This window comes from Phyllostomus discolor, chromosome 4 (assembly GCF_004126475.2).
Source record: "Phyllostomus discolor isolate MPI-MPIP mPhyDis1 chromosome 4, mPhyDis1.pri.v3, whole genome shotgun sequence".
NCBI classification, from domain to species: domain Eukaryota; kingdom Metazoa; phylum Chordata; class Mammalia; order Chiroptera; family Phyllostomidae; genus Phyllostomus; species Phyllostomus discolor.
In genome coordinates this window covers 130,429,166-130,442,598 of record NC_040906.2, presented here as the reverse complement: position 1 = coordinate 130,442,598, position 13,433 = coordinate 130,429,166, and the positions used below count along the sequence as shown (strand labels likewise).

At 39.9% G+C, this 13,433-nt stretch overlaps 1 pseudogene; it reads right to left on the bottom strand.

Annotated features, from left to right (window-relative positions):
* Positions 1 to 610: 610 nt before the first annotated feature.
* Positions 611 to 1,415, bottom strand: LOC114495009 (annotated as a pseudogene).
* Positions 1,416 to 13,433: the final 12,018 nt, after the last annotated feature.

Here is a 13,433-nt window from a genome sequence, read left to right as displayed (position 1 = left end):
GTTAGAGATGATGGTCACAAAGGTAATAGCAACCAGAAAAATAACTAATGTTAGAGAATCCACCACAGGCCAGGCCCTTCACAATGTAGTTTTGTTTTAGTTTGAGATTGGGCCACTATTGGCATCCTACAGAAGAGAGTTTAAGTATCATGTGGAAGGCCATACAGAAATTAAGTGGCAGACTAGGGTTTAAATCCAGGACAATCAGATTTGAGCTCTTAACCAGTAAGCGTTAACCTGGAAATAGCCTGAGTGCAGGGAAGTTTGCACCAGGATGGGTTGTGATGTGATGGTGTTTGAGGCTATGCTCACATGGAAGTTCTTAGCAGAGGCTGGATCTGTGAACTATATTAATAGTCAACACAGTGAAACTAAGCAAATAACCCCTGCAAAAACTCACATGGTAGATGTTGTCTTTTAAACAGTTGTCCTCATATTTGGTGAACTCATTATTTGTATCAATTGGGACAGAGAAGGGGATGGGTAGCAACACTCATAACTGAGAAAACTGGATAGTCTAAACACCATGGGGTTTGCATTTATTTACTTATTTTAACAGGTTTAATTCCTTTTTTTTTGTATGAAATTATATGGTGGCTACAGTTGGGGCTTGGGTCCTCTGCACAGAAACTCTGGTGTGGGTCTTTACACAATGGTCAGTGAATTACTGATAGGGAGACTTGGTGAATTTGGTCTTTTCCAGGGGGTGAGATAGCTGTAGGTCATAGAGATGGCTTCAGAAGTGGCCTTGGTGAAGTTGCCCAGGGTGGCAGTGCAGTCCTTAGCTGAGGTGTAGCAGTTGTTGATACTAGCCATTGTCATCAACAGCATCTTGGGCACAGGGGCTGAGAGGATGCCAGTGTCCCTGGGGACAGGAATGAGGTGCATAGCACAGAGCCACAGCAGCCAGTAACCTTGCAAAATACAATGTGTGGCTTGCTGATCTTGTTCCCTTAGTAGTCTTACAGCATAGGGAAATAGAGAGCTTGGCCAAGGTGATGGCCCCATGGATGGCAGTGGCCACTTCCTTGGAGCACTTAACAATCAGACTGACATGTCCATTGTAGTTCCACTGGAGACAAATTCCTTGAACTGAACCCTCTGGCTTGAGTGCATCTGCTTTTGAACTGGCGTAATCTTCAAAACCTTGCCTTGAGGGATGTCCCCAAGAAAATGTCAGTGATCTCAGATTCTTTGATAGGTAGGGAGAAAAGTTGGATCTCCTAGAACTTGATGTTCATGTCCTTGACCAGATGGCCTAGCTTGTTTACAAGGATACACTCCTTGTCCTCGACTTTGCCTCTGCCAGCTCCATTGCCTACTCTGGCTGACCTCAGCATGGATGCTGCTGCCAAATCCTCCATGAAACCAGCCTGGGCCTCCCATTCCAGGGCCCTTGGGACTTTCAGATCCACTTGCAGCACTGGTGTTATCCACCATTTGGTGCTGGAGAAGGAATGATGTTTGTTTTTAAATATACTCTTGATACCATTTGAGTATCTGTGGTAGATAGTTTAGAAATCCTCTTTTTTTTAATTTTAATCATTGTTCAAATACAGTTTTCTCCTTTTTACTCCCAATCCAGTCCCCCCTCCCACACTCCCCACTTCCCTCCCATTACCACCCTCACCTTAGTTTATGACCATGTGTCCTTTAAGTTTGTTCCTGTGAACCCTTCCCACTGTCCCCTTAAATTCCCTCTTCTCCCCGCTCTGGTCACTGTCAGCCTGTCCTCTATTTCAGTGTCTTTGGTTATATTTTGCTTGTTTCTTTGTTTTGTTATTTAGGTTACTGTTAAAGGTGAGATCATATGGTATTTGTATTTCACTGCCTGGCTTGTTTCGCTAAGCATAATGTTTTCCAGCTCCATCCATGCTGTTGCAAAGGGTAGGAGCTCCTTCTTTCTTTCTGCTGAATAGAATTCCATTGTGTAAATGTACCATAGTTTTTTGATCCATTCATTTACTGATGGGCATCTAGGTTGCTTCCAGCATCTAGCTATTGTAAATTGTGCTGCTATGAACATTGGGATGCATAGGTTCTTTTGGATTGGTGTTTTAGTATTCTTAGGATAGAGTCCCAGCAGTGGAATTGCAGGGTCAAAAGGCAGATCCATTTTTAGTTTCCTGAGGAAGTTCCATACTGCTTTCCATAGTGGTTGTACCAGTCTGCAATCCTACCAGCAGTGCACTAGGGATCCCTTTTCTCCACAACCTCTCCAACACTTGTTGTTTGTTGCTTTGTTTATGATGGTCATTCTGCCTGGTGTGAAGTGGTATCTCATTGTGGTTTTAATTTGCATCTCTCTGATAGCTAGCGATATTGAACATCGTTTCATGTGTCTTTGGATTTTCTGTATATCCTCCTTGGAGAAGTGTCTGTTCGAGTCCTTTGCCCACTTTTTAATTGGATTCCTTGTCTTCTTAGAGTGCAGTCGTGTAAGTTCTTTATATATTTTGGAGATTAAGCCCTTGTCCGAGGTATCATTGGCAAATATGTTTTCCCATACAGTTGGTTCTCTTTTAATTTTGATACTGTTTTCTTTAGCTGTGCAGAAGCTTTTAATTTTGATGAGGTCCCATTTGTTTATTCTTTCCTTTGTGTCCCTTGCTCTAGGGGACAAGTCAGTAAAAAACTTTCTTCGTGAAATATCTGAGCTTTTCCTACCTACGTTCTCCTCTAGGACTTTAATGGTGTCACGTTTTATATTTAAGTCTTTTATCCACCTTGAATTTATTTTTGTATATGGTGTAAGTTGGTGCTCAAGTTTCAATTTTTTTGCACGTGACTATCCAGTTCTCCCAACACCATTTGATGAAGAGGCTATTTTTACTCCATTTTATGTTGCTGCCTCCTTTGTCAAATATTAATTGACCATAGAGACTTGGGCTTATTTCTGGGCTCTTTGTTCTGTTCCATTGGTCTATGTGCCTGTTTTTATGCCAGTACCAGGCTGTTTTGATTACAGTGGCCTTGTAGTATAGTTTGGTGTCGGGTATTATGATCCCTCCTACTTTACTCTTCTTTCTCAAAATTGCAGCAGGTATTTGGGGTTGTTTATAATTCCATACAGATTTTTGAAGTGTTTGTTCTATGTCTGTGAAATATGCCACTGGTACTTTAATAGGAATTGCTTTGAATGTGTAAATTGCTTTGGGTAGTATGGACATTTTGATGATATTAATTCTTCCAATCCATGAATATGGTATATGTTTCCATTTGTTTGTGTCTTCCTTGATTTCTTTCTTCAGTGTTGTGTAGTTTTCTGAATACAGGTCTTTTACCTCTTTGGTTAAGTTTATTCCTAGATATTTTATTTTTCTTTTTGCAATTTCAAATGGGATTTTTTTCTTGATCTCTGTTTCTGCTGTTTCATTGTTGGTGTACTGAAATGCCTTTGATTTCTGGATATTGACTTTGTATCCCACTGTTTTGCCAAATTTATTTATTAGGTCAAGCAGTTTTTTGGTAGAGTCTATAGGATTTTCTATGTATACTATCATGTCATCTGCAAACAGTGACAGTTTTGTTTCCTCCTGTCCAATTTGGATGCCTTTTATTTATTTTTCTTGTCTGATTGCTGTGGCTAAAACTTCCAGCACTATATTGAATAGAAGTAGTGAAAGTGGACAGCCTTGTCTTGTTCCTGATCTTAGTGGAAAAGATTTTAATTTTTGGCCACTGAGTATGATGTTGGCTGAAGGTCTCTCATATATGGCCTTTATTATGTTGAGGAATGCTCCCTCTATTCCCACTTTGCCGAGTGTTTTTATCATGAATGGGCACTGTACCTTGTCAAATGCTTTTTCTGCATCTATTGATATGATCCTGTGGTTTTTGTCTTTGCTTTTGTTTATGTGATGTATTACATTTACTGACTTGCGAATATTGAACCATCCTTGCAACCCTGGAATGAATCCCACTTGGTCATGGTGTATGATCTTTTTAATGTATTGTTGGATGCGGTTTGCCAGTATTTTGTTGAGGAATTTATCGTCAATGTTCATCAGTGATATTGGCCTGAAGTTTTCTTTCTTTGTTGTGTGTTTATCTGGTTTTGGAATTAGGATGATGTTGGCCTCATAAAAAGAGTTTGGGAGACTCCCATCTTTTTGGATTTTTTGGAATAGTCTGTGAAGGATAGGGGTTAGCTCTTCCTTAAATGCTTTGTAGAATGCTCCTGTGAAACCATCTGGTCCCGGGCTTTTGTGTGTTGGGAGTTTTTTGATTACTGCTTCAATTTCTTTTGTTGTTATTGGTCTGTTCAGGATTTCTGCTTCTTTTTCATTGAGTTTGGGAAGATTATATTTTTCTAGAAAGTTGTGCATTTCACCTAGGTTTTCAAATTTCTTGGCATACAGCTCTTTGTAGTAATTTCTTACAATCCTTTATATTTCTGTGGTATCTGTTGTAGTCTCTCCTCTTTCATTTCTGATTGTGTTTATTTGGGTCTTCTCTCATTTTTTCTTGATGAGTCTGCTTAAAGGCTTGTCGATTTTGTTTATCTTTTCAAAGAACCAGCTCTTGGATTCATTGATCCTTAGAATTGTGCTTTTAGTCTCTATGTCATTTAATTCTTCTCTGATCTTGGTTATTTCCTTCCTTCTGCTTGCTCTGGGCTGTCTTTGTTGTTGTTCCTCGAGTCCTCGTAGACGTAGGGTCAGGTTGTTTGTTTGGAATGTTTCTAACCTTTTTAGGTGGTCCTGTATCACTATGAACTTCCCTCTCAGGACTGCCTTGGCTGTGTCCCATAAGTTTTGGGTTGTTGTGAGTTCGTTTTCATTTGTTTCCAGAAACCTTTTGATTTCTTCCCTAATATCATTCTTGACCCATTCATTGTTTAATAGCATGGTATTTAATCTCCATGATTTTGAATGTTTTGGTTTTTTTTTCCTTGGGGTTGGTTTCTAGCTTCAGTCCCTTGTGGTCTCAGAAAATGCTTGGTATGATTTCAATTTTCTTGAAATTCTTGAGGCTAGTTTTGTGTCCTATCATGTAGTCTATCTTTGAGAATGTTCCGTGTACATTTGAAAGGAATGTATATTTAGTTTCTTTGGGATGGAGGGCTCTGTATATATCAGTAAAGTCCATTTCATCAAGGATATTGTTCAATGCCACAATATCTTTGTTGATATTTTGTTTAGAAGATCTGTCCATTTTTGATAGTGGGGTGTTAAAATCTCCCACTATAATTGTGTTGCCGTCCATATCTTTCTTGAAGTCCTCTAAGATTTTCTTTATGTATTTGGGTGCTCCTATGTTGGGTGCATATATATTTACAATATTTATGTCTTCTTGATGGATTCTTCCCTTGAGTATTATGAAGTGACCTTCTGGGTCTCTCTTTATGGACTTTTTTTGGAAGTCTATTTTGTCTGATATGAGTATTGCTACCCCAGCTTTTTTTTCCTGTCCATTTGCTTGGAAGATTTGTTTCCAGCCCTTCACTTTCAGCCTGTGTAGGTCTTTTATCCTGAGGTGGGTCTCTTGTAGACAGCAGATGTGTGGATCATTTTTTCTTATCCAATCAGCTATTCTATGTCTTTTGATTGGAGCATTTAATCCATTTACATTTAAGATTATTATTGATAGGTACTTATTCATTGCCTTTTATGTACGTGTGTTCCTCTCTCTCTCTCTCTCTCTCTCTTTTCCTTCCCTTCCTTAAAGCAGTCCTTTTAGAATCTCTTGCAGAGCTGGTTTGGTCGAGGTGTATTCTTTTAGACTTCTTTTGTCTGGGAAGCTTCTTATTTGGCCTTCTATCTTGATTGAGAGCCTTGCTGAATATAGTAGCCTTGGTTGCAGACCTCTGGTTCTCATTACCTGGAGTATTTCTTGGCATTCTCTTCTGACTTGAAGTGTTTCCATTGAGAAGTCAGCTGTTAGCCTTATTGGGGCTCCCTTGTATGTTACTTCCTTTTTCTCCCTTGCTGCCTTTAATATTCTCTCTTTGTCTTGAAATTTTGTCATTTTAATTATGATGTGCTTTGGGGTGGGCCTCTTTGGGTTCCTCTTGACTGGGACTCTCTGTGTTTCCTGGATTTGTGTGACTTTTTCTCTCATCAAATTAGGGAAGTTCTCCTTCATTACTTGTTCAACTAGGTTTTCGATCCCTTGCTCTTCCTCTTCTCCTTCTGGTATCCCTATTATACGGATATTATTACGTTTCATATTATCTTGCATTTCTCTTAATCCCTCTTCATTCTTTCTGAGCCTCTTTTCCTTTTCTTGCTCTTTCTGGATGCTGTTTTCTACTTTGTCCTCCAGCTCGCTAATCCGATCTTCTGCTTCGTCGATCCTGCTTTTCATTCCTTCTACTGTGTTCTTCAGTTCAGAAATTGTATTCTTCATTTCCTCTTGACTTTTGTTGAGAGTTTCTATTTCCTTTTTCATGTTTATATAGTTTGCAGTGAGATTGATGTAGTTTTCCTCTAATTTCTGAAAGCTCATTGTGAATTCATTGAACTTCCTGGTAATCATTGTTTTGAAGTCACTATCTGATAGTTGAGTTGCCTCTATTTCATTTAGCATTTTTCCTGAGGCTTCCTCATTTCCCTTCAGTTGGGGGTTGTTTCTTTGTTTTCTCATTGTTTGTGGGTTTCTTTTTCCTTCTTGTTTGTTAATTTGATCTGTTTTGATTCCCTGTAATTATGGTGTGAACTTCTGTGGTAGAATATTTGTGAGATTCAGTGGTGCAATCTCCTTCGTGTATCCTGGTGTTCACAGCTTCCCCCTACTCTTTTTTGTGATCAGTTGGAGGAGTAAGGGAAAATGGTTTAAAACAGAAAGACAGTATACTATGATATTTACTTTAGCAGCCAGTAGAGAAGAGATGGGTTATCCTTTGGCTCCTTATAGTGTTAACTGTGATCCTCCACCCCACTATCCACGTTTTAGAAAGGATGGAAAGAAGGTAAGACTCTTATTGGGAACGAGAGAATTGTTAGTTGGATCTAGAAACTGTGAGGCTGTGGGAGGTCAGATTCTAAGGTAGGGTTGAACTAAAGATTAGTATATAGGAGTAGTGAGTAAAAGAATAGAGACAACCCCCACAATAGTATAGTTCAGAAAATTGCAAAGTGGGCTGAGATCAGGTAGGGGTATTGAGAAGCATTTACAATTGTATAGACTAGGTCTTACTAGCAGTAATAGTAAAGTGACAGTCTTGTGGCAGAATCAATGAGGTCTAGATAACAAGAATAAAGAGTATAGAACCTTGGGAGGTATATTAATGGAACACAGATGAAGGATAGTAAATTATCAACACACTGTGACTGAGATACCAGGGGGAACCTATCAAATGACAGTATAACCAGCCAAGGAAAGATTATACAGAAAGAAAAAGAATACCAAAATATTATTAAAATAAAAAATGTTGGAAAAGTGAGAAAAAGATAATACAAATTTACAGTAACTGCAAGATTAAAAAAAAGGAAAGAAAAGCAGAAGATGGAGTGCAGGAGAGATAAATTTGGAGTGGAAAGAATAATATTAGGATGAATGGAAGAGAAACATAAGGGATTGCGAGATAAAAATAATAATTGAAAAATAAAATGTCACATAAAACAAAAGATAAAATCAATCAACCAACAACAGCCAGAGAAACCAAACAAAACCAAACAAAACCAAAAAAAAAAAAAACCCAACCAACCAAACAAAAAAAACCTCTTGTTGGTTTCTAACTGGCCAGATAAGTTTTTCTGATCTTGCTGGCTTCAGCTGGCTGAGGGACCTTTGAAATGCTTCTCTCTCTCCCAGCCAGATCTCAGCAAGTCTGTCAGGTACCCTGGGCGCTCCTGAACACACTGGCGCTCGAGAGTCAGTCTTCCTGACGTCGGTGCGCGAGCCCAGCCGTTTCTAGCTCCTTGTTCCCTGCCAAACCACACTCCGACCGGGTGTTGGCGCCTTTCCCGGCTTCCGGCTCCCCCTGTCAGGCTGGCTGGAAATTTCTGAGCCACTGCTGTAGGAACACACCAAGCGCCACGTTCCTCCCAGTATCACAGTGCGCGATTCCAGTCTCCCTATGGGGCGTGAGCCGAGCGAGGCCCGGCTCATACTCTCCACCGATCTGCACTTCCACCAGGCTAGGGGTGCTGGCGCTCTTCCAAGCTGCCCCGGGTCCTGTCGGCTAGAGGCCCTCACTTCTCCCCGGTCTCTGGGCGGGTGTTCATAGTCCCTGGGCAATTTTTTCCCAATCCAACTGGCCAATCTGTTCCTTCTAGCAACACGTTCTCCCCTGGAGTTGCTCACCCCTTGTATTCGGGGGAGGGAGCAGCGACTTCCCTCTCCCAGGAGCCCTGGGGCAGACTCCTAGACCCCACGCTGATCCCTGGGCCCCTTTTGTCCTGTAGCAGACTTTTTACCATCTGGTTTTCCAGTGAGTGCAATAATTTTTGATGTCCTGCTTTCAAAAGTGATTCGGTAACCTAGCCCACTTGCTCTGTGTCTCCACCGATCCGCGCGTTTCTCCCCTCTTCACAGAAGCTGAGAAAAATGCTGCCTAGAGTAAAGCTGCCATCTTCCCATCGCCCTAGAAATCCTCTTTAAATAATAATGTCATATAGGGCTTCCTTGGTTCTAAGCACTGTTCTAGGTGTTTATATGTTAATACATTTAATCTTCAAAACAACCCAGTGGGGTTTGTACTAGATCATTTTAAGGATGAGCAATGGAGGCGTGATGTTGGAGGTTTGAGTTGGGATTCGAACAATGCAATCTGGGTTAAAGAGCACGTGTTTATCACTGTCGAGCTGCCTTGTGGTAAGATCATACACAGTAATGTCTATTTACAGGTGAGACTACCATGTTTTCTCTATGCAATTATACTTCTATTCTCATCTTGTAACTCACTCTTAGGAATACATTACATGTCTGTATCTTATGCAGACTTTGCTCTTTTTGCTCTCTCCTTGGATAGTGAAAAGGGTTGGGTTTCAGAAAACTTCCATTTATAAAGTAAGTAGTAGTTGAGATGTCAAGAAAAGGAGAGTAAGCAGAAGAAGAATTATGAATTGTAACATTAATTTAGCTTCTTTAGTAAGCACCAAGCCATTTAGCTGGAAACAAATCTAAAGAGAAGTATAGTTTATAGGATAGCAAACTGGACAAATGAATGTGGATAATTTTAAAGACCAGCTACAAGTCATAAATAATAGTTATTAAGAGCAATCTCTAGGAATTTAATAAAATTCACTGCAACATCACACTTGGACTCTGATTCTTATTAGTTGTGTGACAATAAGCAACTAAGTAACTACCCTGAGTTTCAGTTTCCTCACCTGTAAAATGGGAATATTGAGTACCTATCTCATAGGGCTAATAAGAGATTTAATTGAGATGATATTTGTTAAATGCTTAGTATAGATCTGGCATATAGTAAGTGCTGAATCCATTCTAGCTGTTATAAATTATTCCATAATGCTCTTCCTCAGTCAACAAAAAATATATTTGAGGATATGGAGGATATATACCACTGAAATTTTTACTTCACAATCATGCAAATATATGTGATACTTGGGGTACAGAAATTTTAAAGTAGAAGCCACTCTCGAAATGAGATGGTGGGGAGGGAACACCAAAATTAGCTGTGATCTATGTTCACAGAGAGTGTAGCTATCTGTTACAAACCAAGTGACAAGACACAGTACAGAGTCATTGACAAGCAAATAATCAATAGGTAAACAAGGTTTGCCTCTTTACACAACCACAAAATTACAACTAAATTACAGAACTACCCACACTCAGAACTGTAAGAAATTGAGTTGAATGAAAGATTGATGACTACATTTTTTTTTATTTTTTAAATTTTATTTTAATTGTTGTTGCAGTACAATTTTCTATCTTTTACTCCCATCCCAACCCACCCACACAGCCCTCCCCTCCTCCCTCCCATTTCCACCTGCCCCTTGTTTTTATCTATGTGTCCTTTATACTTGTTCCTGTAAACCCTTCCCCTTTTCCCTTGAAACTCCCCTGAAATTCCCTCTCCTCTCCCCACTGAACACTATCAGGCTGTTCTCTATTTCAGTGCCTTTGGTTATATTTTGCTTGTTTCTTTGTTTTGTTACTTAGGTTGCTGTTAATGGTGAGATCATATGGTTTTTGTCTTTTACCACCTGGCTTATTTCACTTAGCATAATGCTTTCCAGTTGCATCCATGCTGTTGCAAAGGATGGGAGCCCCTTCTTTCTTTCTGCTGAATAGAATTCCATTGTGTAAATGTACCATAGTTTTTTGAGCCATTCATTTACTGATAGGCATCGAGGTTGCTTCCAACACTTGGCTATTGTAAATTGTGCTGCTATGAACATTGGGATGCATAGGTCATTTTGGATTGGTGTTTCAGGGTTATTAGGATATAATCCTAGCAGTGGAATTGCTGGGTCAAAAGGCAGATCCATTTTTAGTTTTCTGAGGAAATTCCATAGTGTTTTCCATAGTGGTTGTACCAGTCCGCAATCCCACCAACAGTGCACTAGTGTCCCCTTTTCACCACAACCTCTCCAACACTTGTTGTTTGTTGCTTTGTTTATGAGGGCCATTCTGACTGGTGTAAAGTGGTATTTCATTGTGGTTTTAATTTGCATCTCTCTGATAGCTAGTGATATTGAGCATCTTTTCATGTGGATAACTACAAAATTAAAGAAACCACATTCATCCAGACTGGTAGGAAAGGCAGAGATGTGGAATTGGCTGGTCCCACAACCACATGTGGTGGATAAAAATTTGGGAGTAATGAATCTCAGACCTATACCAGTTCCCCAGTCCAGGGTACCAGTGCCAGGAAGGTAAGTGTCCATAAATTCTGGCTGCAAAAACCAGTGTGGCCTGAATTAGTGGAAGAAACTTCTGGAGTCCCAAGCAGCTCTTAAAGAATTTATACATGAACTTACTCAGACTCACTCTCTCTGAGCTGAGGTAGCAGCTTGAAAGTCACCAGTGGCATACAGGTAGAGGCTGAAGTGTCTGGCCTCAGGGTAGGAGTTGGAGGACAGCTTACTCCCAGACAGAAAGGCTGGCAAGGCCATTGTCCCTTTTCTGAATCATCCCCACACAGAGCCACAGAGCTGGAAGGCAGGTGCCATATAGGAGACTCCATCACCTTTCTAACACCGTTTGCACTACCCTGTAGATCTGAGACTCTGTCACACACAACTTACAGGCTCACCCAAGGTGTTAACAGACTTTTCTGCATGTATGGCTGGTCTTGGCTCATGCTTCCTAAATCCTCTCAAATAAGCAACAGCTGGCTTCAGTGAGGCCCGAACCCACATACCTCTTGCTAAGTGGCTCCAGGCCTGGCATTAGCAGCAGCCAGCCCAAACTCACAGCTTGGCTTCACCTGGGAGTCTTCAAGCCCAGCACAAGTAGCAGCCATCTGATTGCCTTCCAACCTGGGCAGGGTAGCCCTGGAAAAAATTCAGGTGGGGGCTGACTTTGGCGTGCACCATGTGGGAAACCCCAGAGCCTGTACACCCATTGGATAGCTGCAGACCATGTCAGAACACAACTACCTTGCTCCTATTCATCTGGTCCTCCTTGGAGGGTGGAGGTTGGTGGTCAGTGGTCACAGTCAGTCCTTGAAGCTGACTGGCCTGGGTAAATCCTTTCCATTTATCTGCCAACCATAATCAAGCCTCAGCTACAAGAAGAAGGTGTACTCAGTTCACATGAAAGATGCATCAGAGTACCCAGCTTGAGTGTTAGGGAAGGCTGTGCCATTGGACCTTGCAGGACACCTACTACATTAGGCCATAATCTCAAGACAAGGGGTCATAGCAGCTCTACCTAATACATAGAAACAAACATGGATAGGCGGCCAAAATGAGGAGACAAAGAAACACGGCCCTAGTGAAAAAACAGATCAAAACTCCAGAAAAAGAACTAAATGAAAGGGAGGTAAGCAATCTGTCAGATGTAGAGGTCAAAACACTTGTTATAAGGATGCTCAAGGAACTTAGTGAGGACCTCAGCAGCATACAAAAGATCCAGTCAGAAATGAAGGATACACTCATTGAAATAAAGAACAATTTACAGGGAAATAGCAGTTCAGTGGATGAATTGAAAAATCAGATCAATGACTTGGAATATAAGGAAGCAAAAAACAACCAATTAGAACAACAGGAAGAAAAGGGAATCCAAAAAAAAGAGAATAGTGTAAGCAGCCTCTGGGACTAGTTCAAGTGTTCCAACATTAGCATCATAGCAGTGCCAGAAGGAGAAGAGAAAGAGCAAGACATTGGAAATCTATTGGAAAAAATAATGAAAAGAAAACTTCCCTAACTTTGTGGAGGAAATAGACATGTAAGTCCAGGAAGCACAAACAATCATAAACAAGATAGATGCAAAGAGGCCCATACCAAGACACATCATAATTAAAATGGCAATGATTAAAGATAAAGAGACAATCTTAAAAGCAGCAAGAAAAAGCAGTTAGTTACCTACAGGGGAGTGTCCATAAAACTGTCAGCTGATTTCTCAAAAGAAACTTTGCAGGCTAGAAGGGATTGCCAAGAAATATTCAAAGTCATGAAAAACAAGGACCTACAGCCAAGATTGCTCTACCCACCAAAGATATCATTTAGAATCGAAGGACAGATAAAGGGCTTCCCAGATAAGTAAAAACTAAAGGAGTTCATCATCACCAAGCCATTACTAATGAAATGTTAAAGGAACTCTTGAGGCCTTTTTAACTATCAAAAACATTTCATAGTTGCTTATACACAATAAGCAACAATAAATATATATTTATCAACAATTGAATCTAAAAAAACAAACTATGCAAACAAGAAGAACAGGAACAGAATCATGGATATAGAGAGTATTTTGATGGTCACTTGAAGGGAGGGTTGTATGGGGAAATGGGTGAAGAGGTGATGGGATTAAGAAGTATAAATAGGTAGTTGCAGAATATCCATGGGGATGCAAAGTACATATAGGAAACCATTAGCCAAAGAACTTATATGCATGACCCAGGGACGTGAACATGGTATGGGAATTTCATAATGGATAGGGGATGTTGGGTGGAAGGGATGTTGGGACAACTGTAATAGCATAATCAATAAAATATAATTAAAAACATAGTCATTTATAATTAGAAACCTATTCACATCTCATAAAATTTACCTCTAATAAATGAGTGTTTATAGGTGCTTTAAAAAAATTTACTATAACTTTTTCCCACTAAATAATTAAGGAAAACATCTGCTTTTATTTTTTTAGTATTATTGTTCATCATAATATTGAAATAAATTCTACAATTTGAATTTTTGTTTTCTGTTACTTTTAAGCCTACTGTAACTTTTGAATTTGGAGTAAAGTATTCAATGTCCACTTTAATACAAAAGTTGACTTTTAGCTGAATAGTAGGCATGCAAAATATTGGGGCTATATGCAAAATAGTTCATTACAGCATAACAAAGCTTATTTCTTTA